Source organism: Marmota monax, unplaced genomic scaffold (assembly GCF_021218885.2).
Source record: "Marmota monax isolate L192 unplaced genomic scaffold, Marmota_monax_Labrador192_F-V1.1 WCK01_AAM20220418_F8-fsc00055, whole genome shotgun sequence".
NCBI classification, from domain to species: Eukaryota; Metazoa; Chordata; class Mammalia; order Rodentia; family Sciuridae; genus Marmota; species Marmota monax.
Genome location: NW_026695205.1, coordinates 2,795,141 through 2,820,820, shown reverse-complemented (window position 1 = coordinate 2,820,820; position 25,680 = coordinate 2,795,141). Strand labels below are relative to the sequence as shown.

The 25,680-nt window shown below is 46.8% G+C and overlaps 3 long non-coding RNA genes across 4 annotated transcripts in view; 1 reads left to right on the top strand and 2 right to left on the bottom strand.

Annotated features, from left to right (window-relative positions):
* The first annotated feature begins 220 nt into the window (after nt 1-220).
* LOC124083353 (uncharacterized) lies at nt 221-6,708 on the top strand. Its single transcript, XR_006848705.2, has 2 exons — nt 221-1,260; nt 1,696-6,708. It is a non-coding gene; the product is annotated as an uncharacterized LOC124083353 (long non-coding RNA).
* A 1,767-nt stretch (nt 6,709-8,475) lies between these two features.
* Nucleotides 8,476-15,930, bottom strand: LOC124083402 (uncharacterized). 2 transcript variants are annotated; one of them, XR_009225491.1, is made up of 3 exons: nt 15,787-15,930; nt 9,507-9,576; nt 8,476-8,698 (listed from the first exon to the last, which is right to left on the bottom strand). It is a non-coding gene; the product is annotated as an uncharacterized LOC124083402 (long non-coding RNA). The 2 variants fall into 2 exon arrangements; XR_006848719.1 differs by having other exon boundaries at nt 8,476-8,689.
* Nucleotides 15,931-16,268: 338 nt separating this feature from the next.
* The window catches only part of LOC124083361 (uncharacterized), an 87,264-nt gene continuing 77,852 nt past the window's right edge, over nt 16,269-25,680 (bottom strand). The window contains exon 5 of the long non-coding RNA XR_009225471.1: nt 16,269-24,748. This is a non-coding gene — a long non-coding RNA (uncharacterized LOC124083361). The remainder of the gene's footprint in view (nt 24,749-25,680) is intronic.

Sequence of the window (25,680 nt, the reverse complement as noted above, 5' to 3'; positions counted from 1 at the left end):
ACAGATGCCCACACATGTAAATGCTTCCCTTTCTTTCTCGTCCTAGGAGAGGACAGGAGAGGCTCTGAGCAAGGCAGGCTAGTGGGGGGTGGAGCCGTGATGTGGACGATGGCGGGGGGGGGGGGGGGGGGGGGGGTCCTTGGATCTCTCTCTGCTTGGGAGAGAGCTGTCCAGGGGACTGGCTCCTCCACATCAGTGCTGTTATGCAAATGATCGTTTGTTATCGTCCTGTGGGACCTTGGGGTTGCTTGTTGCAGCAGTTGGCTTCCACTGACTAATACAGAGACAGCAAATGACTGTGAGTCAGAGGCGACCCCAGGGAACCAGTGCTGTGCGTCTCACCAACTCTGGGCACTAATTACTTGGGAACATTTTTAGATTCTCAGAACCTACGCGGTGACTTCAGCCATCCAGAATAGTCATTTTGAAAACAAACAAAAATCCATCTGAAAGTCACCTTGATGAGAACAGGAGGCTGGCAGGACTTCCTAGCCATCAGAAGGACCTTAATGTGGCCAAGATTTGCAGTTCTGTGTGACTCCTTGGACACCCTGCATGCGCTTTTCATCGAGTCAAGAATCATCTGACTTCCCACCCTGGCCCCAGCCTCTCTCTCCTCAGCCCCAGCAACTCTATCTGCAGAGCTGTACCCTGCATCTACTTGGAAATGCATTTTTGCCTCCAAAACACACAGAAGCTGTTGATGTGTGCCTTGGAGTTAGGCGGGGGAAACTCCCCCAGAGAGCAGGGCACATCAACCTAAAAAGCAAGGAATGCAGACTCTGGGGTGACATTCTTGCTCTTAACCATGCCAGCCTGGCGCTCCACGGTGTTCACATTCCTACAATTAAACTGCCAAGTTCTCAATCACCTGCAGCTGCTGCCAACTGCTGGCTGCTGATAGCCAAAGTGGCAGCCGCCCGGGCGTCAGCAGTCCTGTTTTGCCACCTCCTCTGGACTGGCTTCACTGCTCTCCCAGCCTCCTCACGATAGTCGGGCACTCATTTCACTTTTCCGGGGGCTATGGAGAGAGACACCTGGGCAGGTGCCGTGGGGCTGGCACGAAGAGGCTCCCTACAGGACCCACAGCTTTCCCTGTGCTGTGCTATTTTAGTGCTTCAAATACCACCTCCTCCTAGTGGGATGGCAATTCTCATTCCCAAGGAGAGCAAACAGCCAGGAGAGTGGAGAGAAAGTGCTGAGCACACATTCCCCGCCAGCCATCCAGGATCTCAGAGAACCTGCACCTCACCCAGGAAGGTAAATATTACACCCCGATTTCAGAAACAAAGGCCCCGGGGAAAGCTTGGCCACTTGACAGTCTAGCTCCCTCCTCTCTCCCATCACCAACACCCTGGATTAGACGTTTATGACCTTCCCTTGACCTTGTTTCTGCTTTTTAGACTCTAGGCTCCATTCACTCGATCTGCACCTTCGCCATGGAAGCCATTAGCTACAAGTGGCCACTGAGCCCTTGCAAGGTGGCTAGGACGATTAAGACATGCTGTTAAGTAGAAATGACACAATGGATTCTGATGACATAGTACAATAAGAAAGGCGGCAAAATATCTGGTGGATAATGTGTAACATTGATGACATTTTGAAATGCTTTTAATGATTGTATTTTCAATATAATAATCAAGATACATTATTAATCTTTTTTTCCTTTTACTTTTTTCACATGGCTCCTACAAGATGTAAAGTTATGCAGGCAGGTTACGTTTCTGGCTCATGATATCAACGACTTAGATCTCACAGTGTCTAGAGATTGACCAGGATGTTCTGTTTGAACCACCAACTGCCTGTGTCACCTCCCTGCTCCCCACAGCCAGCTGGCTTAATTCCAGGGTCTTTGACACGGCTGATGAGCCCTTCCCTGCTTGGTTCCTTGTCTCTCTCATGTGTCCCCACACCTGCCAGCTCTAAATGTGGGTGATTCTTCATCCACACCACAACGTGTCTAGCTCCTCTCTGCGGTTATGCCCCCACCTGAGAGGCCTCTCTCCCTCAAGCTGCCCAGCAATTCCTCCTGCTCATTTCTCCAACTTGATGACTACTTCTAGAAGCCTTCTTCACCCCCCTGCTTTCCCCAGGGCAAGAAGAGGGTGAAGCCAGCCAGGCACCTTCCATGCACAAACCTCAGGCTGGTGCCTCCTGAAAGAGTCTCTAAGCACCTCTCCTGTCCCCAGGGCCTGTCTCTTGGAATGGCCCCCTCTTCACATAATGCCTCCCGATGGCTGTGCTCTGTGTCACAGATGATGAGAGATGATTCATTAGTGGATTCCCAGCAGCCCTCCAAAAAGCTGATTGTGACACCCACAAGGTGAAACCTCATTCAGAGATGTCAAGTTTTCGTCAGGCACTGGGCTGTGTGCTGGGATCCAGCGAGGCACAGTCTGTCCTTAAGAAACATCTCAGAACTTGGTTACGTGCCCGCCAATCTTCTACTCGGAACACACATTTCCCGACCTCGAGGTGGACTACCCATGCAGCTGGATGAAGGATGGAATCAGGATCTCATCCCAGGGGTTCTGATTCTGAACACCTATGGCGAGGCCCAGATGTTCCACGAGCAGAGGCAGAGGGACTTTCTCCTACTTCGTGTGCACTTACCTATTACACTTGGTGTGCACTTACCTATTTGTTCACGGGTGCATCATGGAGCAACTACACTGTGTAAATCTTTGTCATCGGACTGTCAGGGACACAGAGGGAAATTGGAGAGGCGTCATGTTTTATAGGCTCCTCTAATTTATGAAATGCTCCCAAGTGCACTCTTCTTCTGGACTTGTAGAACCAAGATGATGTCCCTTTTAGAGGCACGACTGCTTTGCCCCACGTCACAGGTGAAGAAGGAATAGGGACCGTAATTGAGGCCACATGGTGAGTGGGGAGTGGAGGCTGGGTGAGCCCAGCTGTCTTCTCACTTGATGAGGAGCTTGCCTTGAAATGGTGTCTTGAGTCTCAGGAATTTCATACCTGGGAATTCCAGACCAGCAGGAAGAAAGGGAGGAAAAAGGATCATGGAAGTCAATTCATGCCAGTGAAAATGTGAGAGCCAGCTCACCCTTGGTGGCTGCCCGATGCTGTAAGACTGTTGCTCAATGTGACCCTGGCAGATGCAACCCCCTCACACCCAAGTGCCTGGACTGAGCTTGGAACCCTGTGAACATGGTGCTTCCTGTCATGGTTCTAGGACAACCAGGACTTCTCTACAAGGCAGCCAGCCCAGCCCCTGCCCAGGCCAGCTCCCTGGGCGCTGGGGACCAGGTTGTCAGTTAAGCAGATCTGACAGCTGACAGCTTTCAGCAGCAGCCCAAGCAGCAGCGTAGCTTTCTTTTCTCTCTCTCTCTCTCTCTCTCTCTCTCTCTCTCTCTCTCTCTCTCTCTCTCCTCTTCCTTTCCCTGTTGTTGTTGCAAGACTGGAAGCCTGACTGGAATTTAAAGCAAGTCTTTGGGACAAAATGTATGTCAGCACCAAGCCTGCTCCTTTGCTTCTTCCCACTCGGTGGGGTCCGAGAACAGCTGCACTGTGAGAGGAGGGGTCTGGAGCAGGGAGGCAGGGGAGTGGCTTCTGTCCCAGCCTGGGCTTGTGTTGGGAGCACAGGAGGGGCAGGGGCAGGAAACCCTTCAGGGAGCATCTGTAGTCTGTCCTGGGTCTCAAGGCCCTTTTGCTCCTGGAGACTGGGACACCGGAGGCTCCCAGTCGGCTGCTAATCCATCCTCTCCACGTTTGCCCATCAGTCCCTGCTTAAGGCAGATAGATAAATAGATGGATAGTTAAGAAGGGGGACTCTAAACAGCTTAGATAAACCATCCTATTTACATCTCGGCTCCAATATCTATCAATCCATTCTCTCAGTCTGCCGCTTCCGCCTGCCTCCATGAACCATTCATCTGTCTTCTCTCTGCCCCACGCTTTCCCTTCCCACCCCCCATTTTCCAGCATCAAAATAAACCCGCAGCTGAGACACAATGAGGCATGTCCTTCCACTCCAGTTATCTTGGAAGGGTGGTGATGGTGGCTGACACCATGGCTCCCTGTGACTCTCCTCCTCAGGAAATATGCAAATGTCCTTTTGAAAGCTCAGGGGACAAACACCAAGTGTCAGATCTGCTGGGCTAGGCCTGCATTCACAGTTTTGCAAATAGAGCAAGAAGCTCCCTAATCCAGGCTCTCCTGGGATAGGCGAGGTGGGAGACCCACAGTGAGCTTGGGGAGGAGAATCCATTTGAGTTAATAAGGGGAGCAAGGAATCGAATATGTGTACAGTTGTATCAATTTTTAGGTGATTTGGGATACCTGGATGAAGTGAGGGACTAGGAGAAGAAAGAGGAAGAAAGTGGGAATTTTCTAAATTTCACAATTAGCGCTATTAACATTCAAACGGTTCATTTCTTTAGATTCTCTGAACTCCAAATTTCACTGCTAACAACATAAGGGGCTAGTTTGAATGATTACATTCCCAGTAGAAGCAATGAAAATTCATGATATTAATTGTATATGAAAATATCAACAAAGACAGAGAGGGGGAAAAAAAGACCACTGGCCTCATTAATGAGGCATGCTCTGCATGCTAGACACACACGGCTAGGACAACTTGCCCTCTCCTTGGGGCCACCAGGCCTCAGATTTTGCTGGGTCCAGAAAATGCAATAATTCTCCCACTTTCCATTGACCTCTGAAGAGCACTCTGTCCTGTTCCCACAATTGTCCCATGTCTGGAGTCCCAGCTGTTGGTGCTAGGCCTTTCCTGGTGCCTCCTCATCCCTTCTGTTGACTTCTGGACAAACAGGAGCAAAAGAAGGCAGCACCTTTATCTAGAGATCCTTAAATGGAAGAACTTGCAGAAAACTGTGGTTGGCCCTGTCTCCTGACCTACTACAGGTCATAGAGGTGGGCCCAGGCTCACAGGGTGTGACTTGCCATAGGAGGAGAGCAGCCTCTTTGGACCCTGTGAGTCCAGTTCCAGAGGAAATACAACAATGGGGTGCCCTGTGGCTGCACCCCTACTCCAGTGGACGCTGGGGCAGCTTTCAGAACTGTTGGGGCATCTGCCTCCCGGCCAACGTGAAGACTGCTGCTGACACATGCCCAGAGCACCCCTGGAACTGGGATGCACTACACACAGGAGACTCAGGACCCAGAGGAGAGTATGTCCATCCTCCAAGGCCAGAGAGGCTGAAAAAGAAGCAAGGCCCCATTGTAGCCAGGAAAAATATGGTACAGTTAAGATTTCACTCACCCACCACTTCAGAGATGTTGGCCGGCTGGCTGGCTTTGGGGCCATGTGATATTTATAAGTGTGCACTGGTGAGTATCAGAAGATGTCCGGAAGTGATCACGAGCCCCGAAGGAGAAAAGGCCCCTTCCTCAAGCCAGCCAGGTTCATGTGCCAAGGACGGTGCTTCTGAAAGGGGAGCAGCTGCTCTCCTGTGTGCTATTTCAGGATGCAAATTTCTGAATACACATTGTTTTAAGAAAGGAGATGGGAGACAGAAACCTGTGCCTTCTATTTTCTGACTCTGACATTCAGAAAATCCATGTTCTTGACTCACTTCACGTAGAGAGATAAGGGAATGACGCTAGCTAGCCGACTGCTGGGGACTGGTCCCTAGAGACCCCTCCCAGCGGTGATCATGATGCAACATTTAGGGAAGAAAAGCTCCCTCCTTACCTTGAGATAATCCCAAGGAAGAGAAAAGCAAACAGTAAGACGGAAAAGCAAGCCTCCCGCATCCGACACTCAAGGCAAAGCAGGAGAAATATGAGGCTTTAAATCATGAGGTTCCTGATGACAAGAGGTCCCTTGAGAAAGAAAGCCAAGAATAAGTGGGCGGTGGTGCATGATAAATGTTTGCGTGAATAGACGGATGAATGAGCCAATGAACCCAGAGGCTCTGAATCGTGGCGGACTCACCTGACCCTTGGTACATCTCTAGTGAAGGAAACTGCAGAATCTATGGAGAACCTTAAAAAGAAGTAGGGTGTTTAGTGTGGTGCCTTAGCAGTGGCCTCTGTGCAGGGGCAGCTAGAGCCATGTGAAGACCAACTGTATCACATGGCCCAGGAAAACCTGTGGAAAGGTGATTCCCAGGTGCTGTCTCAAACCCACGGAACAAAGTCCCCGGAGTGGAGCCCAGAAGCTGTTTGTGATCAGCTCCCAGCTGCTTCTCACGTAGGCCAGCCAGACTTGGCCAATCGCCAGATTAGCATTGAAAACTACTGTTCTGGATGACGTCACCAAGACCTTTCCAACCTCAGGATTCTATGATTGTAAAAAGAAGACACGGGGTGAAGAAATCTAGGCTAGAGAGTTCATTCATTGCACATTTATTGAGCACATACTGCACACCAACCACTGGGAATGTAACAGGGGTTTTATTTATGTATTTATTTATTTTTACGTGGTGCTGAGGATTGAACCCAGTGCCTCACATGTGTGAGGCAAGCACTTCACCACTGAGCTACAACCCCAGCCCAAACAGGGGGTTAAAAAGAAAGCACAGAGGAGTTGCTCTGGACCCTGGCTGAGGAGGAACATCTTGATCTCCAGAGAAAACCAATAGAAATTTAACCCACCATTAACAAGACCATCAGAGAGGGTGAGCATTAAAGAAAAAACTTTGTTTTGCATTTCACAGAATAAAAGTAAGTCCTTAGATGTGTAATGTCTTACTTTAATAAAGTTTGTTTTTATACACAGCATTCACCCAGTGAGGTACTTATTGGTTATTATCTTCATTGCCTAAAAGAGAAAACTGAGGCTTAGAAAAGTTACTTTTCTTCCCCCAGGGTCGCTTGGCTTATATGTAGGGGCACCAGGAATCCAATCCAGGATTTGAAACCCCTAACGTAGTGCTAGCTTCACTATTCCCTAGAGATTGTTCCTCTGTGGAGATTAGTTTGCATGTCCCTATGAAATTACCGATGGTTTTCCATACTTTATCTGTGGGACGATATCATCTCCCGAGTCAAGGGAAATGTCCACCTGGTCAGAAAAGTAAATCCCAGATGTACAGGGAGAGGACAGCTGGTGAATCAGCTCTGACATTTCCCCAGGTTCATCTTCCTCTGGTGAAATTTCCAAGGTGTGCCCCTGACCGCTGGCCCAGCAGGCCGTCCTGAGAGGAGAGCTTTGAAACACCCTCCAGCTCTATCCTCATTTTAGAGGCCCTTGGTCCTCACCCTGTGTTAGAGGCTGTGGTGGGTACAAGTGTGGGTTGGAAAGAGGTGTATTCTCTTCTGAGTCCCAATATCTCTAAATATCGCCTTCTATGGCCACAGATGTGATTGGATTGCAGATCTTGAGAGAAGCTTGTTAGGCCCAAATGCCATTGCTGTGTCACTATGAGAGGGATGCAGAGAAGGAGTCTGTGTGGAGACAGAGAGAAATCCAGAGACACTGGCTTTGATGTTTGAGTGGTGGTAATAAGTCAAGAAATGTTGACAAACAAGGAATGGGGTGTCCCCTGGGGCCCCCAGAGGCACAGCCCTGTCAACACCTTGATTTCAGCCCAGGGACGCAGATTCCAAACTTCTACCTTCAAAATTGGGAGAGAAAAAATTTCTGTTGGGGGCTGGGGTTGTGGCTCAGGGTAGCGCGCTCGCCCAGCATGCGTGAGGCACTGGGGTCGATCCTCAGCACCACGTAAATATGAAATAAAGATATTGTGTCCACCTATAACTAAAAAATTAAATTTTTTTAAAAAATTCTGTTGTTTTTGGCACTGAGATGGTGGTTGCTGCAGCAGCCTCGGGGGGTAAACACAAAGTTCTGGAGAAGTCTTGCTAGAAAAAAGCCCCATTCAGTTGCTTAACCCAACATCCCCCCAACTTTATTTGATCACAGCATTCCCTCCCCCCATCAGGCTTATTAATAGCCAAACCAAACACACATTATACGCAACCCACTTCGGAAAATGCTGCCCGAGGGAAATCTTTTGCTAATTACTAGGGCCACCTCTGTTGGTCTGTGGAGAGAGATGTTTCCATTTAATGTTCTGGCCAAACAAGAGCCAGGGGCCTGGCGGGCCCACCCTGTAGCACAGCTGAGACCAAGGAGAATATTTAAATAGGATTTTCCTGAAGGCTGGGGATTACAGAAGAGGAAGTCAGAAAGGACATAAGGTGCAAAATAACATAAAATTGGATGATCTTGCAGCCAAGGGGCTTGGGGGCAGGGGGTGATGACTTGGGCTTGCTGTAGGGGTGCTACCCTGTCCAGCCCTGGCCTCTGCCATGAGGCCAAACATCTATGGACCTCGACATTGAGGACCACCTCAGGAAAGGAGACCAGGGCCAGGGCCAGCATCGCCACTCCCCAGGCTTATTTTGCAGGAGTCACAGGGAATCACATTAATGGGAAAGGCATAGTTTATGATGGGCCCCACTCCCAGCCTGGCTTCCCGGACACCCACGTGTTGCCATGACTATTATGGTTATTTTACACACCTCTTTCACATGAGTGGTTGGCCATAAAGATGCACTTGTTTTGCTTTATTGCCATTTGCCTTATGTAGGCCATTAAGACTTCACCGCTCAGGCAAGGAGGTTTAATTTTATTTTTAAATAAGAAGGTTCTATGACTTCAAGACATTCATAAGCTGGGAGAGCAAAGGAGTCGGCATCCTGGACCGTTGAGCGAGGGGGTCACGATGGCATTTCAAAAGTCCTTTCGTGGGTTGGCCTGAGAAATCTTAGGGGGAAAAAAAAACAGAGAGCAAGAGAGTGGAGGATAACAGCATGATGCAAAGAATGTTTAGAGAAGAAGGAGCCCATGGAGGACACGTGACACACACAGGAAAGTGGCTGCCAGCTCAAGAGTCCAGGCTTCCGAGTCATGACTTCAAGGCAGCCTGCCACGCTCCACACTGAGCTGATTCCTTCTGACAAGGAAGGGAAAGGGGCGGAGGGAGCCGCCTCCCCAGCTCCGCACCCTGGTGATATTGTATGGACGTCCTTTAGGATGGGGAGCGTGGCCGGGGAGCCCTACAGATATCCATATGTGCCCAAGCGGCCTCCCTGTAATCGACTCTAAAAGCACTCACAAAAGCCTTAGCAAGCGGAGGGTGAGGAGTGCGTGTCTGTTCTTGGGATCTGAGTAGAGTCCTTTTTTTCAAAGAGTGACCTCAGGCTCCTACCAGGCCACTTTCTTCCCTGAAACTGCCACGTTGCTTTATTAATAAGCTGAACAGGTGGATGGGTGGTGATAGCTCTGAAGACGTTTCTATAAAGTAATGGAAGAGGAAACCACCTCTTCCCGCCAGGGCAAAGGATGGCCAGCTCTCCCCAGGCAGCATTAAAGAAAGGAGGAGAGTGCATTCTTGGGCTTGGCAGGGTGGAAATACCACTCTGGGGCTGAACCGCACGCTACCCCCTCCCCTCTGGTTGAGCCTCGCAGCTTTGGGGATGCTCCTTGGGACTGAGACAGCTGGAAGCAGGTGGACCCGCGCAGATAAAAGAGCCCACCCCGCTGTGGAAGCATGAACACAATCCCCACTAACCTTTATAGGAGGCATTTATTCTCTTCCAGCCGTTGTCTTTGCCTCTCCGAAGCCCTGGATGGAGCCAGCACTGTAAATACCAAAGTGCCGATTAAAAACGGAGGCCTGCAGGCCAGCTGTGCCCAAGTCCAGGGGTCTGCAGTGGGACCGCAATGGAGGGGAAAGAACCGAACTCTAATGGACCCCCTTGGGGATCACCTGCCTCCACACACAGCTCCCTGCAATCATCACTGACCCAAAATGGGACCATCTGACGGGGAATGAGCTGTTCAGTCCACAGACAGAGCCAGCGCCATATGGAACCGGCATTCCAATTGCACACGGCAATACATAAAAACAATTCAGGATGCTAACTCTATTTCCCTGGCAATCGAGTTTAACTAGCACGGGGCTTGCTATAATCAGATTCTGCTGCTGTATTTATTAAATATAAGTTGCTAAACATATGGCCCAAGAGTTGGGTAATAGGACGCGGAGTCTGGCTTAGCAGGGGCATCATTTTTCAGTTCTGCCCTCAGGTATTTGAGGCCAGCAGCCATCATCAGCCTATCACGGTTCAGAGCCTGTGAAGAATGGCTCTTCTCAGTCACAGCCATGGCTTCTCCTAATGGTATCTAGTTGGTTAGAAATGACAGCCACAGAGGTCACGATCATAGTTCCAATGCAGTGTCAGATAGCTCTGACTCCTCTTTAGTCAGCCAACAATTTAGTGAGTACCTATTATGTACCGCATCCAGAGCTAGGACTTAAAGAAACTCAACTGAGCAAATTGTGGGCATTATACCAGCCTATTCAGTCTAAGGTGAAAAAAGGCTAGGAAAATATAAATTTAGTTCCAGGGTGGTTTGTAGTATAAAAGAAACTGGCACGGTTTAAAATATCTAAACCTTACACAAAACACAGAGATTTGTTTATTTCACAAGGGCAGAGATTGAAGTCAGGGATTTAGGCTGTCCAAGGCTAGAATAGCAACCATAGAAAAACCCTCTGTTCCCCTGAGCCTCGTGGCCCATCCACAGTGTGAGGTGCTATCACACAATGAGAGCCTGCTGGCAGATCAGGGCAGACCCTCCCACGACTCGGAGCTCACCCCATGACTGATGACCCTGCTACAGCACTTTCTCTTTATTAATTATCTGAACGGTGGTCCTCATTATTTATGGTCCACTGTGCAGAACTCAGGCTCACTAGAAATGCATTGGAAAGTGTAATTGTAAAGAGTGGCAGATTAAACACACCTGCGTATCTTTGCACCTCCTGAAGCTCTAGGAAGATGATGATAAGGGAATTTTTAAGAAGGCTGAAGAAAAACAGAAGGAGAAAATAGCCACAGAATTTGAGAGCTAGAAACAGATGAACAAGTGGTAATGAACTTCACATGCTGGAACCAGAGTCTAGAGAGGGAAAGGTCCAGAAGCAAGCAGGTCTTCACCCCAGAGGCCCAGAAAAGCCTATGAAATGTGAGCCCAAAGTAGTCCTGAGAGGAATCGTGCAGGCAGAGATGACAATGGGAATGTTTGCTAAATATCTGATTAGAAGAAAATAGGTCCCTGGGTCTTCTCTACTATTCTGCAAGTCTAGGTGACTGTCAGCCCCAGCCCTGGTGGAGGACTAGATGTGGCATCTCTAAAGAGGGACTTCAGGCTCAGGGACGGGAAGCTCAGCAACATGGGCTGAACTCAGCCCATGGACCTTGGCCTGGACCCTGCTCAGTTCTAAGAACACTCTGGGGCTACCAGGCATGTACCATGAGGTAAGAGATGAAGTTGCCCAATTCTGGGGGTGCTATATCAAAGTGCCGGGCAGATTACCTACAGCAACGCCTGCCAGAAAGCCAGGTGCAAACACTCGGCACATCCAATCAGCACGTCATGCGATGTTTCAGGAAAGCCTTTAGCATATAAGAGCAACCAACAACTAACTGCAAACAGGAATGAAAGCACAAACAGAGGCAAAACAGGAAGGAGGAAAATATTTTCAAGAAAAAGTCCTGTTATTGTTATCTTCAGACAGACGGGAGAGGCCACCGCCTAGATGACAATGAAGTTGGTATGTGCCGAGCACTTCCTGGTGCTGGCACTGCTCCAAGTGCTTTCAGAGCAGCATGAAGAGTCGTCAGCACCATCCTGCACAAAGTGACTGTTGTGTTGCTCCATTTTACAGCTGGGAAAATGGAGCCACATAGGGTGTAAGTAGGTATCAATGCCACCCAGCTGGTTCAGCAGATGAGCTGCAGTTGGTACCAAGGCGATCGGCTTCCCCAGTTTATAATCTCAACCACCGTGCCAAGGATGCTGCAAATGAGGGGACCTATAAAGGGACATTGAGATAACAAAGAGAAGTGACTGGGAATTAAAACTACAGTTGCAGATGAAATATTTATTCTGCAAAAGGTAGAAAATATTTCAGAGAGAGAGAGAGAAAAATAGGAGAGAATATACAAAATTAAAAAAAAACTTATACTCCTCTACAAAAATCTAGAGGATCAACCTTCAGCAGGTTGGTCCCTGAAAGGTAGATGTTTTAGCAAAAGGAAATGAGAATATAGAGGAAATGAAAATATCAGAAAATTAATTAAAGAAAATATCCCAAAACTGAAAGGTCCAAGTAGCACTCGGTACTTGTCCAGTATTATGAATGAACAAGAATTTAGGAACACATTATGACACCTCAGGCTGCTAGGGAACTGAGAACAGCATAATGCTTTCCACAGACAAAAAAAAATGGGTTAAAAATAAAAGAGTGGCATTCAAACCATCTTCCTTTCTCAATATCACATGAGAAATCAGGAGGCAACAGGAGACATCTTCAAGCTTTGGAGGGAAAACAATTCCTATGCTCCATCACAGAGAACATGAAGGGTTTTCTCAGATACAAAATCATCTAAAATGTATCTTCAACCCAGGTACCTTTCGGGAAAGGCACTGGAAGATACGAGAAGAAATCAATAAGGAAGGAGAGTTGGGATCCAGAAAATCAGGGACCCAACATAGAGATGAGTATAAGGGACCTGAGGACAACAGCAAAGGACCATCCCTGGAGGGCTGTTGGGGAGCTGACCTGGGCAGCAGCCAGAAATGGCCACCCAGGGTGACACTCCAGGGTGCTGTGGCCAAGAAAAATGGAGAAACCAACAGACTACCTGATGTGCTGAGAACATAAAGCTCTAGATGAATTAGAGGTAGTTGGGAGTGTAACTGAGTGAAAAGAAAATTTAGGCAAATTATTAACTAACTTCAGGGGGAAAATTATACAAGAAAAAAATCACATTCATCCCTATGACTCAGCAATGTGAGCATGTGATTTCCACTCTCAAAATAATGTGACAGATGCATAGTAACCTAATTAGAAATCGTGATATAACCATAGCCAGAAAATGGAGAATAGAAGCGTATGTATGCACACTTGTTTTTGCATGTGTATGTGTACATGTGTGTGTGTGTGTTTGTGTGTCTATGTGTCTGTGTGTGAGACAGAGAGAGAGAAAGGTTGTGGATACATGCATTGGGGGCCAAATGAGAATATTTTAAAACAGGAAAATCAATAGATCATGCCTAAAATTGAAAAATCTAGCAGTGTAAGCATGTTATTTAAAATTATTGAGACAACTACCAAAGGAACCATTAAAATAATTGAAAGCAATTGCTTCTGGTATCTAGGGTTGGGGCAGGACACTGAGGATCACAGAACAGTTTGAATTTTTTGAACTACATGCACCTTGTAGAAAATTAAACTATTAAAAAAGAGAGAGAGAGAACTCTGTCTTCCTGAAGGCAGTAGCCAATGCACACTACAGGGTTATTTTTCACTGAGCCAATCCAGTTCCTTGAGAGGGGCAGCTGCTCCCCACCAGTTACTGGAGAAGGGCACCCAGCTTGCCAGGCTCAAATTCCGTCTGCCCTGGGCTGCAGCTTGTCTGGCCTAGGTGATTGCCTAGGATCGCCTAGGGTTTTGCCAGCCATGAATGCTAAGAAACCCTCTCTAGCAGATCCTAAGGAGGCACGGGATGTGCTGAGTAAGCAGGATTCAGCGTGAAGCACAGCCTGCTCTCCCAAGGATGAAGGGCTGTGCTCACTCCCTGCTTTCCCTCTGCACATTGTTTCCCCGGCAACAGTTCGTTTAGGGAAGGAGGGCAGAGGTTTCCAGAGAAATGGGGAAGGAGTCACTTTTCTTACTGGTTTCAATTCAACCCTGTCAAATGGCTTTATTTCTTAACCTTATAAATCAGTAAGTCAAACTGTAAAAGTTGAATTGTGTAGCTGGGCATGATGGGGCACGTCTGAAATCCCAGCAGCTCAGGAGGCTGAGGCGGGAGGATTGCAAGTTCAAAGCCAGCCACAGCAATTTAGCGAGGTCCTGAGCTGCTTATTGAGACCCTATCTTAAAACAAAAATATAAACAATGGGCTAGGGATGTGGTTCAGAGGTTAAAAAAAAATGTGTAACAAAACCAGATGCTAGGGATAGATACAAAAGCAGCCAGTGAGACTCACACAAACACAGGGAGTTCGCAAGGCCCAGGCGCATACTTGCATACAAGTACCCTCAATAGATCCCAGGAGGTCAAGGACCTGGGAACCACACCATGTCCCGAATGAATGGCATTCCCCTTGCAAATCCAACTTCACTGTAATTATGATCAAAACCAAAACAGAGCTCCACTTCCCACATCTCTGTCACCATCCCTGATGGGTTAACGCTGTTTGTTGTTCCCAGGCAAAAGAGGAAACTGGGTGAGGATGGGGTGGGGGGCGGATTTCTCCCATCACAGCCGCAGACCCTTCCCTTCCATTTCTGGATGTTATGTTTTCCTTTCCACGATCTCTGGCACTCAAACACAGTCAGACACCAGCCTGAGTAGCCGCTGTGGAGGAAGCCCTTCTCTGGCTTAAGGTTCCCAATGAAGGGACACTGATTCATGTACACTTCCTGGGGGAGAGGAATGACCTTGGCTGGCGTTGTGGGTCCTGTCGGGAGAAGCAATTGAGTGTAAGCGGATCAGCACCTTCTTGGCCCTGGTTGGGGCGGCACCTGCTCAGTGGGAGGTTCCTTCTCTGCTTCTTCTTGGGGTAAATTTCAGACCTAGTTTCACCTGGGGAGACCACTGTCTCCTAATTAGGTGAGCAAGTTTAATTATGAGGTCCACTAGCAAGCCCATGTTCCAGGGACCTGCCTTCTAATCCAGTCCCCACCCGGCAGTCAGGTTGCCATTTTGGCCTCCAGCTGCCTGTTGTCCCCTCATCCCTCTGCAGTGTCACTCACAGGTCCCCACCAGACTGTTATTAGTTTCTGGAACATGACAAACTGCTTTCTCCCCCGGAGCCACTATGGCTGCTGCCTCCTGGGCCTTCACTGATTTGATCCTCAGCCTCACAACTCTGTACGGCTGGTTCCTCACCTTTCAGCCCCAACTCAGGACCTCCTCAGGGCAGCCTCCCCAGACCTCTCCATCTAGGGTGGGCTCATCTCCACTGGCTTTCCCAGTGACAGCTCCCTTTGTGGTATCTTTATGGCACTGATCACAATAAATATATTTTTATTGATTTTTTGCTTTCTGGTGCTTTAGTGTGTAGGTTTCCCTCTACAACAAAAGCTACCGGGGTGCAAAGACTCTATCTTGCTCATTATTGTGTCTCCAGCACCTACCGTAACATCTTGCACAATGAATGTCTTCTGAATCAATCGATGAAGTTAATATTTTCTACAAAAGGTGCTTACCTTAGATTTTAAGCACGGGATAGCTTTGTAACTAATATTGGTGAGTAGTTCGGTAAGTAACATTCCTTCAAGAGCTCCTGTTCCTGTGTGCTCGCTACTAGTGGCTCTGGTCTACAGCGTGCTCACAGCACAGGGCTTCCCTTACCAGCCACGCAGAGGCTCAGGCTGCCTAATCTACAACCTCCCCTCACATCACCCCTGAGATCTGGATCCTCCTGGCAGACTCTATTAGAATCCAGCCACCATTTAGTTACATCTTGCTGTTTTATTTCATTCACATCTATCTTTTGGGGTGTCTCACTTCCCTCCTTTCTTCCCATTTCCTATCTACATTCAGTTTTGATTTTGTGACCCTCTCTCTCTCTCTCTCTCTCCCCCCCCCCCAAGGGAATCTATACCAAGTCCTCTCTACCCCTCCTCCAATCTACAGATCATTTTTTTTCTTGGTACTTCTTTCAGGGCTTCACAGCACTTTGCACTTAAAAATTAATACCTGTATACCTTTACAGATTTTAAAAAGTCATGAAGACACTACATTTATATTTCATTAAAATAACCCTCACCTACAGTCGAGGTGGCCTCTCTGGAATCTCTATCCACAGCTGCAGGAAGCTTCTATGCCACCTCTCCAAGGCTGGGGGAAACTCCACAGCTGGAAAGTAGCACGGAGGTCAGAGGACTCCCTCTGGAGCCAGAAGTCTTGATGATCTTCTGCCTTAGATGTCCCAGATAGGACAAGGACAAAGAGCAAAGCAAATCACAGCAGATTTTATTCTCATGAGATTTTAAGTTTGGCACCACTAAACTTGACCTCCCTCCGTGGCTCCTAGGTAGTTCAAAATCCTTCTCAGGCTTTTCTGAAGCTAATGTGAGCTGTCCAGTTGACAGGTTTCACCCATCATGACGCATGCACCCTTTACAGCCAGGCACGCAGAGTGACTTTTTTTTTTTAATGACTTTTTTAGTTGTAGACAGATGCAATACCTTTATTTATTTATTTTTATGTGGTGCTGAGGATAGAACCCAGGGTCTCACACGTGCCAGACAAATGCTCTACCACTGAGTGACAACCCCCCCCAGCCCACTTTTCAGTCAACAATGGACTCCATACACAATTGATGGCAGTCCCATGAGATTGTAATGGAGCTGAAACACTCTACGGCCTAGTGGCAACACAGCCACCCTGACATGGCAGCAGGATGCTCTACTCGTGTGACTGTGTGAGGCTGGTGTGAAAAAGTCCTCTGCGCTGCCAGCTGTACAAAATTTTATCACACAGGATCCCACATACTACGTAATGACGCTTACAATGACAATAAATGACTCCATTACTGGTTAATGTATTTACTACACTGTGTGTTTTTCAACATTATTCTAGAGTGTACTCTCTGTTCTTATAAAAATTTAACGGTAACCAGCCTGCCCTGTCCCACCAGCAGCAGCCTCATGAATCACATGTTGAGGTCACGTCGAATGACTGACCTACACCATTGAGGCTTATGAAACTATGTCCTGTGAGGGTCACATAATGACAAAATCGTTAGGGGTGAGTTTCTTAGTACATACCCCCTCGTTAAGAAACATATGCCTGTATATATGAATGAGCATGTGAGTATATATATATGAAGCTTATTTAAGGCAGAGATGTAAATGGCCATTGAAAATAGAAAATTAGACATTCAATGCAAATAGTGTTTCAAATTAGAACTTCTTTGTGGTGTTTTCTTGGCTCGTTCCTTCCTAAGAAGATTTGTCTAGGGACAGATATGCCCATAAAGACTCTCCTGGACATCAGGACATTCTTGTTCTTCTTATCCTCAACTACTGTGGATGGACCTGGGCAGCACAGAGGCTTTAAAGTGGGAGCTGGTTTGGAAAATTCTGACTTGATATATAAATGGGCATATAGGGCATATCTAGTGATGCCCAGGGAGTCTGGGAGGGTCTTAAACTGCTAGTTGAGTTCATGTCCTCCCTGGAGAAAGCACATGGAAAGACAAATATATTCTATTCTTTCCCTATTTTGCCTTAATTTTAATGTCTTAATCCTGGTATCTAATAAATTGAGCTTAGTTCTATTATATCCAATATTTGCAAAGGCAATTTATTGTCTTATGTATTATTATACGAATAACATATGGAGATACCCATAAAGGGGTGTGTATGTGTGTGTGTGTGTATATTGGGAAATTATCCTACACAAAATGCCTGTACCCAGGAAAATGTCCCTAACGTGACAATTTGGCCTGACGGAAATACTTCAAGTGTCCCATTTATTAAAATCCATTAAGTCTCCTGGTTATAAATCTTGTTAGGAAATACACTGTGGTGAAAGTTACAGGTTTATGGAAACAATTCTTAAAAGGAGAAAGTGTGGGTGATGATTTGCTTACGCAAAGCTGTTGCTAGAGGCAACCTGAGTCACTGATGGCACATGAAGTATTGGTCAGAAAGAGAAAAAATGGAAATAGCCCTCAAGGAGGAAAAGACATGGACGTACATGCAAGGGAATGGTCTCGAGGCTCTGGTACATGATTTTTCTCTTTCCTTGCCACCCTATCCTGTAGGGGAGAAGAGATTTCAGGAAGAGTAGAGCTGAGCCCCAGAGATTGAAAAGACAAATAAAACCTGTCCCTCTGATTCAAAAGGAAACTGGGTTTCTAGTAATAAACAGCTACATGCCAAATCAAGACAGGCTTCGTCCTTCCTCAACCACTCTGCTTCATGAAATTTCCAAGGAGGGACAATCTAACTACCCCTGGTGTTTAAAGTAGAACTTGGTGAGCTACATACTCGGGTCTTTCTCAGAGCAGTCCAGGCCTCTTTAACTGAAATACCGTGGAAGAAAAGACTTCACAAGGAATATCATCCTCAAAAGAGGTAGAGAGGATTTCTCAGCACTCTGGCCCCATGAGTCCCCTTGACTTTGGTGCATTTGAGTTCAGTCCTTCACTGTGATATGAGGCTGGGGTAGGAGGGGCAGAGAGGGCACGAGGCTGCTCCTGGGCCTAGCACCACAGCTCAACTGGGATGAGGGCAAAGAAGTCCCTGTGCCTCTGGAAGCAGGGGAAAGCCCCCCATGGGGCCAAAAGCCTCCATATCTATGTGCCAGCAGAGTGGAGCCTCACCCAGATGATGAAGAGTTCATAACAAAGGAAGGAGGTAATTTTAATCAAGGAATGAGGATACGATGAGAATTAGATTACCATAATTTGTGAGAAATGTTCTATAAGAGCTTGTTTTTTTTTCTGATTAGGTGCATCATCAATAAATTAGAAGTTGATAGCATAAGGTTTCTATATAAAAGTGGCAATAATAAATATGTTTATTTTCAACTAAGGAAAATTTTCTAGAATATAAGTAGCTTTGCCTTGCAATGTTCCTGGCACATGGGAGATCTACTAAATATAAGCTGCATTAATGTCGACCCTAGTTTTAACATCCTGGTCATCTGTTACCCTGCCTCCTAGTGGTCGCATCCATAATTGTAAGCAAAGTAAATATATTGGGAAGGGGGCTTTGTGTTTGATTGTGGGTGTTTTACCAAGGAATGTATTAATAATGGATTGTATAAATGTGTTTATAGTTATTCTAGATGATTCAAGGAGAACCCATTTTGGAAGTCCTGTATTCTACACTTAGAATTTATCTTTGACTTTATACAACATTCTCTCAGATTTAGAACTCCAGTGTTTAAAATGTCCCTTGACTCTGAAGTTCCAAGAGAGCTAATGACTTAACAGTCAAAACTTTTCAAAAAGAAATCAGAAATTATTAAGAAAATATTCAGTCTCCAGAGTCAGCACAGATCCAGTGGGCTTTCAGAACCACCTTCCCATCGGCAACCATGGACTCTGTTTCTAACTAAGAGGAGAATGTAGGGGGCTGACACGGGCTTTCTATTTTTCACTTTAATGAATGCTATTTTCCTTTGCTTTAGAGAGCAGCCCCTAAGAAGACTAGTGACAAGATGAAGTTCACTGGTTTGCTTTTTCCCTGACAGGTTCAAAAGTGCCATGCAGGTGGCAAATTAGACTTGGCTTCCCATTAATTGGTAGGAAGAAACTTCCTCTCCTGCTGTTCATATTGTCATTGGCTCCTTCAGCACACATTGAGGTTCCATGGAGTTATCATTATTATATTTATCTTTGCTGCTGCTGGTGCCGTGGTGGGAAGTGTATCTGAGAAAATGCTGAAGGTCTGATATCAATTAGAAGACTCTCTAAATATGTGTCTTAAAATAGCTAGAAACTTGAGATAACTCTTGAGGTGGTGAAGAGCACATCAGTTGATAAAAATCTGGTTAGGGTAATTCTGGATCTGGATAAGAAATGTATGAGATTTTCTTTAAAGAATGTGAAAAAGTAATTCAAATAACAGTCACAATGATAATGATCCAGATGTGTTATCACATATCAAATTCTTACAGTGTAAAGGTGCCATGCATAGTTCTACATATACTCTGTCACTTAGTCCATAGGGTGACCCTAAGGGGTGATTATTCTTTGAGCCATGAACAGGAAAAGGATTGGCCCAGTTCCATACAGCTTATAATGGCAAAGCCATGATTCAACCTGCGTTTATCATTGGAAGACCTACAGCAAAGCATCCACCAGAGTGTAGATGGATCCTTCCTAGGCCATTTCAGTGAACAGAAACAAAGACTACCGTGGTGAGCCCAGACAGGGTTTAAACCTAAGGAGGACCACTAAGGGAAGAGGAGGAGAACATGTCTTTCTGAAGCCTGGTGGTCTTTCCAAGGGAGTCAGGGAAGAGTTTTTTTGACAGACCAACCCTAGATGTGACCATGCAAGTGAAACCAAAGGACATCCAGAGCCTTCAGTGCTGAGATGGGCTTGTGATGGCCCTGTTATAGCTAAACAGTATTACCCCCAGTTCCCTTTTTGGTGCATCCCTGGTTAGGATGGACTACAAGAGAGATTATTCCTAGTGCATTGGAGTGTCCCACAGGAGATGGCAGCCACTTTATAATGTACACATACCTTCTCTCAGCTATTCAATCAAACACAAGTCTGGGTGCCACCGCAAAGGGATTTTTCAGATGGAATTCAAGTCCCAAATTCGTTGATTTTGATTTCATCAAAAGTAAGATTTTCCTGGATGGACCTGATTTAATCAAGTGAAAGCCCTTCAAAGAGGGACTAAGCTCTCCTTGGACAATAACAATTCCAAGCAACAGAGAAGAAAGAAAAAAAATAGATAATATTTCTACAATCTGGAACCTCTACTGTCCCCTCATGGTTGAGGATCTGCTGCTGAGCCTCACCTCCACAGAGCAGCAGACAGAAGAGCCTTGTTCACCTTCCCTCTGGATCCTTCCTTCAAGGCTTTCTAAAAGTCACTTATATAAGGAGTTGTCTCTCCAGATTGGAGGGGCACTGGCTGGCACAGCATTCCAGGTGAAAACGGATTCGGGAAAAATTAACATGTCCGACTGGAAGGCAGAAGGAGTTCTTGTATTAGTCCACTTGGGCTGCCCAGAAAACACCGCAGATTGGGGGTGTAAACAATGGAAACTGATGTTCTCACAGTTCTGGAGGTTGGAGTTCAAGGCTGAGGTGCCTGCATGATTGGCTTCTGGTGGGGCCCCTCTTTTGGCTTGCACATAGCTGCCTCCTTGGGTCTTCATATGGCTTTTGTCTGTGTGTGAGCGGAGACAGAAAGCTCAGGTGTCTCATTCTTCCTGTAAGGACACCAGACCTATTGGATGAGGTCCCATGTTATGACCTCATTTAACTTTAATTGCCTTGTTAAAGGCCCTGTGTCCAGATAAGGTCATGTTGGAGGTCAGAGCATCACCCTCTGGATTTGGGGGTACATAATTCAATCTCTAACACATTTGTTAAGAAAAAAAAGAAGAAGAAAAATGTAACCAAAATTAGCCTGCCTGCAGAATGCACCATTTCTGCAGAGGGCTGGTGAGTTCTATTTCATATGTCCTTGCTATCAAGTAATATCCTGCTGTCCAGGTCACCACCGAACACCTTGGAGCGTTCCCCCAGCCTTCCTCCTTCCCTCTGCTTCTCACCACACGTGTGGAAGTCTTTGTGGGTCTTCACCAGAGGACTGTCCATCCTGGTCCTTGCACTGTTTATAAAGAAAAGTTTGTTGATAGATTTTACTGAAGAACTGTAAGACTCCTGTGCTTCTACTGTGTTCCCCTAGAGAACACCCACACTTAGAATCAATCCTTTATTCCTCTGCTGTCCCAAGCACTTCCATCCCTAACCTCAGGCTAGGATTATTTAATATAATATCAACTTGTCCCATTTTACCAGCTCAACCCGATATCTCAGACATCACAGAGTGAGTGACCTCCCTTGAAAGAATTCAAATGAAACCTATTTTTCTCCAAAATGATGCTTCCCAGGGAAGGTGGACTGATTCAGAAGAGCACAGAGGGGAGCAAGAGTCAAGCGTAGAGTCACCAAAAACAAGCAGGTATTATTTCCCAAAGACCAGGCTGGTTTTGTCAAGAAAGGAGAAATGCAGCAAATTGTGTGTCACTGTCGCCACCACTCTTAGTCAGCAAAGAGGGTCAGAAGCCATCTTGACACCCTGTTGGGACAGTTGGGCTCACGGAACACGGGGCAGCTCCCCTGAAGGAACTCCCTCGGCTGCTCATAAACATGGCTCATTTCACACACCATCAAATTAGTAATGGGAAGTGGCTTTGCCATAGCACAGGGGCCTCCCATCCATCAGCTGGCTGTGGGGACACAAGCCTTGTGCCCTTCCCTCGTCTCATTACACAAGCGCCTCTGTCTGGGACTCACTGGGAATGGTCCCCTGTGGGACTCTTCTATGTGGTGCCTGGAAAATGTTTCAGCTGTTCAGTTTGGGGAGGTGACACCGTGAACGGAGAGTTCAGGGTGACGCCTGTCAACATTTGTGTTTAGTGAGGAAGATGACACCTAAGTGCCACCGTTCCCTTTGTGAGTCAGGAGAGGACAGCACTAGCACCATGCTACTGGTGACCTTTGGCAAGAATCGTTGCCTCTCAGGAATCCAGCTTCCTTCTTTGTGTGGTGGTGGCATCTGACCAGATGCCTTTGAGGCTCCTTCTGGCTCATTGGTGACCACCATCCCAGTGGTGACTTGACGTGTGTCCCAAGGTCAATTCCTAGCAAGGCCCTCTAACTCTTTTGTATGTTCAATCTTATTTATTCCTCACAACAAATCCATGGAAGTACCATCATCATCATCAACCTTGTTTTTCCAAGGGAAAAATAAAACTGAGGCACAATGAAATTAAATAGCTTGCTTCCCAAGTCTCATGCATGTAAGAGGCAGCGCTAGGACTTCACGTTGCCAACTTGCTTCCGGCGCCTACACCCAGCCACTGTGCTATACCACCCACTAACAGTGTATTTCAATGGTGTGTTCTATAAAAACAAAAACAAGCAAAAAAAAAAAAAAAAAACAACCCTTGAGACTTCCAGCACCACGGCCAGTATTCAACTGTGGCTTTGTAAAATGTTGGTGGCAGATTCATCATCAGCCATTTATGTCCCTGTTCATGTTTCTTATGACCCACATGGAACCATTGGCCCAGAGTTAGCCCAAAGGCAGGGAGGGAAAGGGCAGAGCTAATGGCTTCCCCAGGATCGAGCCCTTGCCCTTGGCATTACATGTGGGCATTTTCATCTCTTGAAAATGCTTCACTTCCCAAGTTCTGGGCAGGTATTTACTCGGGCGGTATCTAGATGGCCAGCTGTAACTTCACCAGCCCCGTCCAGCCATTGCCTATGCCTGGGCGAGTGGCATCTCGCACATCACCTTGGGGGCTTGAAGGGGAAACCCAAATTGGCAAAGTAGCCCTCCATTCAGCACAAGAGGCAGCTCAGGTTTCTACTGCACTCAGCACATCCCCCCACCGCACAGTCTCCCTCCCTCTCGGCCAACCCCACCCCAGCCTTCCAGAACAGCCCTGGGGCAGCCTTCTCCTCGAAACCATGCAGTCTTGTGAGAGTTCAGTGGCCTCGTGGAACGTGGTCCTGCTGCTTTGTGAGTCTCGTGTACAGTGGGGTCCCTTTTGTACCAACAGATAACCTTGAAGAAAATGAAGAATACCTCTCTGGACCCTTGACCTTCAGGTCAGTGACAGACTGAGCTTGTGGTTCTGTGACCAGGCATGTCACTTGCTCAATTGGGTTGGAAGGAGGAACTGCATGAGGGACCCTCTTCTGAAGGAGAGCCCTTAGCATCCGGGTCTCCTTGTAGAAATGAGGCCTCCTAACCATGATTCGTGTGTGGGTCCTTCTGGGCTTAAGCAAATGTCCACTGACATTTCTCCAGACTGTGAACACCATCGAAAATCTTCACAAGGCTGGGAAGGTCACCACAAGCTACCACTGACACCATCAATACCTCAATCCCTTCGGTTTGTATAAAACCAGGGAGAAAATTGAAATCCCATGGTCATCATGCCCAAGGAGGGCAAGTCAACTCCCAAACAAGACCAGCGGAGGGGAGGGAAGCCGGCCTAGGAAAGCAGGAAGGCCACGAAAGGTGGCCCATGGGAAACGTCCTGTTCTGAGTGTGTTTCTGTGAAAACATGTGCTGATGTCCGCTGGAGACACCACAGACCGTATCTCATCAGTGCACAATTTAGGCAGCCAGGACTGTCCTTATGTTGCCCACACGTAATTTGGCATTCCAGGCAGCTTGGAAAAGATGAATTTGATTGATATCTTATTTTGAAGAAACTGCCTCTGAGTGGTTCAGCTCTCAGCTCTTTCCATGGAGAGTTTCACGGTGGTTTTCAAGGGGACTTCTGGGCTGCAGGGGCACTGAGCATCTTCCGTTCATAAGGCTGGTTTGGCAGGTGGTGGCACATCTGAGCTGCTCGGCCGAGGAAGAGGGCTAGACTCTCCTAGGGGGCCGGTGCCCAGGCCAGAGCAGGGCAGAAAGAGAGCATGCATGGGTCCCCTCGGAGTCGGTGTGAGGGAGCGGGACAGGAGCACAGGCAGTTCCCAGCCAGGGGCCGTCGCTGGCCAAGGCATCTGCAAACCACATTTGGTTTTTGGCCACGAGGGAAAGGGCTTGGCGTGCTCTTGTCTTCCCTCCCTGCTCTCATCTCCTGGCCAGGGGAAGGTGTGGCCCTGATGTCTTTCCCGGGCATGGCTGGCTGTTTTTCTTTGTACCTTTTATTCATTGGCCGCCAGAGGAAATGAGCCTTTAGGAACAACAACAAAAAAATCTCCTTTGTACATGGCATTTATGGATATCCAAAGGGTCTTTCCAGACAGAGTTGGCTGGTGCTGGAGAGAGTGGCATCTCTGGGTCATAAAGCATGTGTGTCCTGCCCACGGCACTATCCACGTGCTGCCCCACGTGTTCCTGTCTGAACTTCCATCTCTACTGCGTTCCAGATCTTTCTGCCGATTCACCGTCTTGTGCGAGGTCCTTTCATGGGGCTAGGACATACGCTGGTCTCAGCACCTTCTCAGATGACTTTATTTCTTTTTGTTGGCTGTTTCCAAATACTACTATTTTTTTTTCCTACAAAGCAAAAATAAAATAAAATAAAAAAGTAGAACAAAAGTAAATAGATACCAACTATTGATTCATGTTTTTGACCATATGGAAAATTTTGAACTTGACTGGATATTAAATCAAGTCCTACTGCACCAGTTTAACAAACTTTTGTTTTTTTTAAAAAATGCAATGATTTCTCTACGGAGCCAAGACAGTCTCTTGGCCAAGTGCCAGGAAGAGAAGCATCATGTCCAAGTGACCCAGCCGTACTCAGAGACCTCTGCTCCTTTCTGTGAATCTTGTCATATCACCCAAACCATTTCACCCCCACCCCAGGACATTTCTGTGATCTGTTTTATCAAGAGAAAATATGCACATGAATTATCTTCCTAAGTCTAAACTGGAATCACTCCTCAGAAATTTGGGAAAATAAATAGATTTTTTTGGGGGAGTGGGGTGTGTGGGAATGAGGGTCAGATAGGAAAAGACCCCTTCCTCCCTTTGCTGATTCCCTCTGTCAAGGGGAAGGCTGACTGCCGACCTTTTCCCACTGCGAATCTTGATGGAGTGACCTGTAAAAATGAATTGATTGCTTTCATTGATTTGCATAAAGAGTGTAGCATTATGATCAGAGATTTTTAAAATTAGTCTTCATTTTTGTATGCTTCCTAACCCTGGATTAGGGGAATTCTTTTAGTAAAATGTAGTGCAACAGAAGAAGATTGAAAATATATGTTTCCATTCTTAAGTGAAATCAATGTGAATCTTTAACACTATTTATTCAAAATATGTCACATTGGAAAAAAAGTATATCTTTGGAACATCTCTGTGATGTCGTCCTCAGGGTCTATAGCTCAGGGCTGCCTCAGTCTAAAAATATTTCATAATTCTGATGCTGAGAGGACAGAGTATTCAGTCTGCAGTAGAGGATTCTGAAGAGAGAGACATAATTTCTT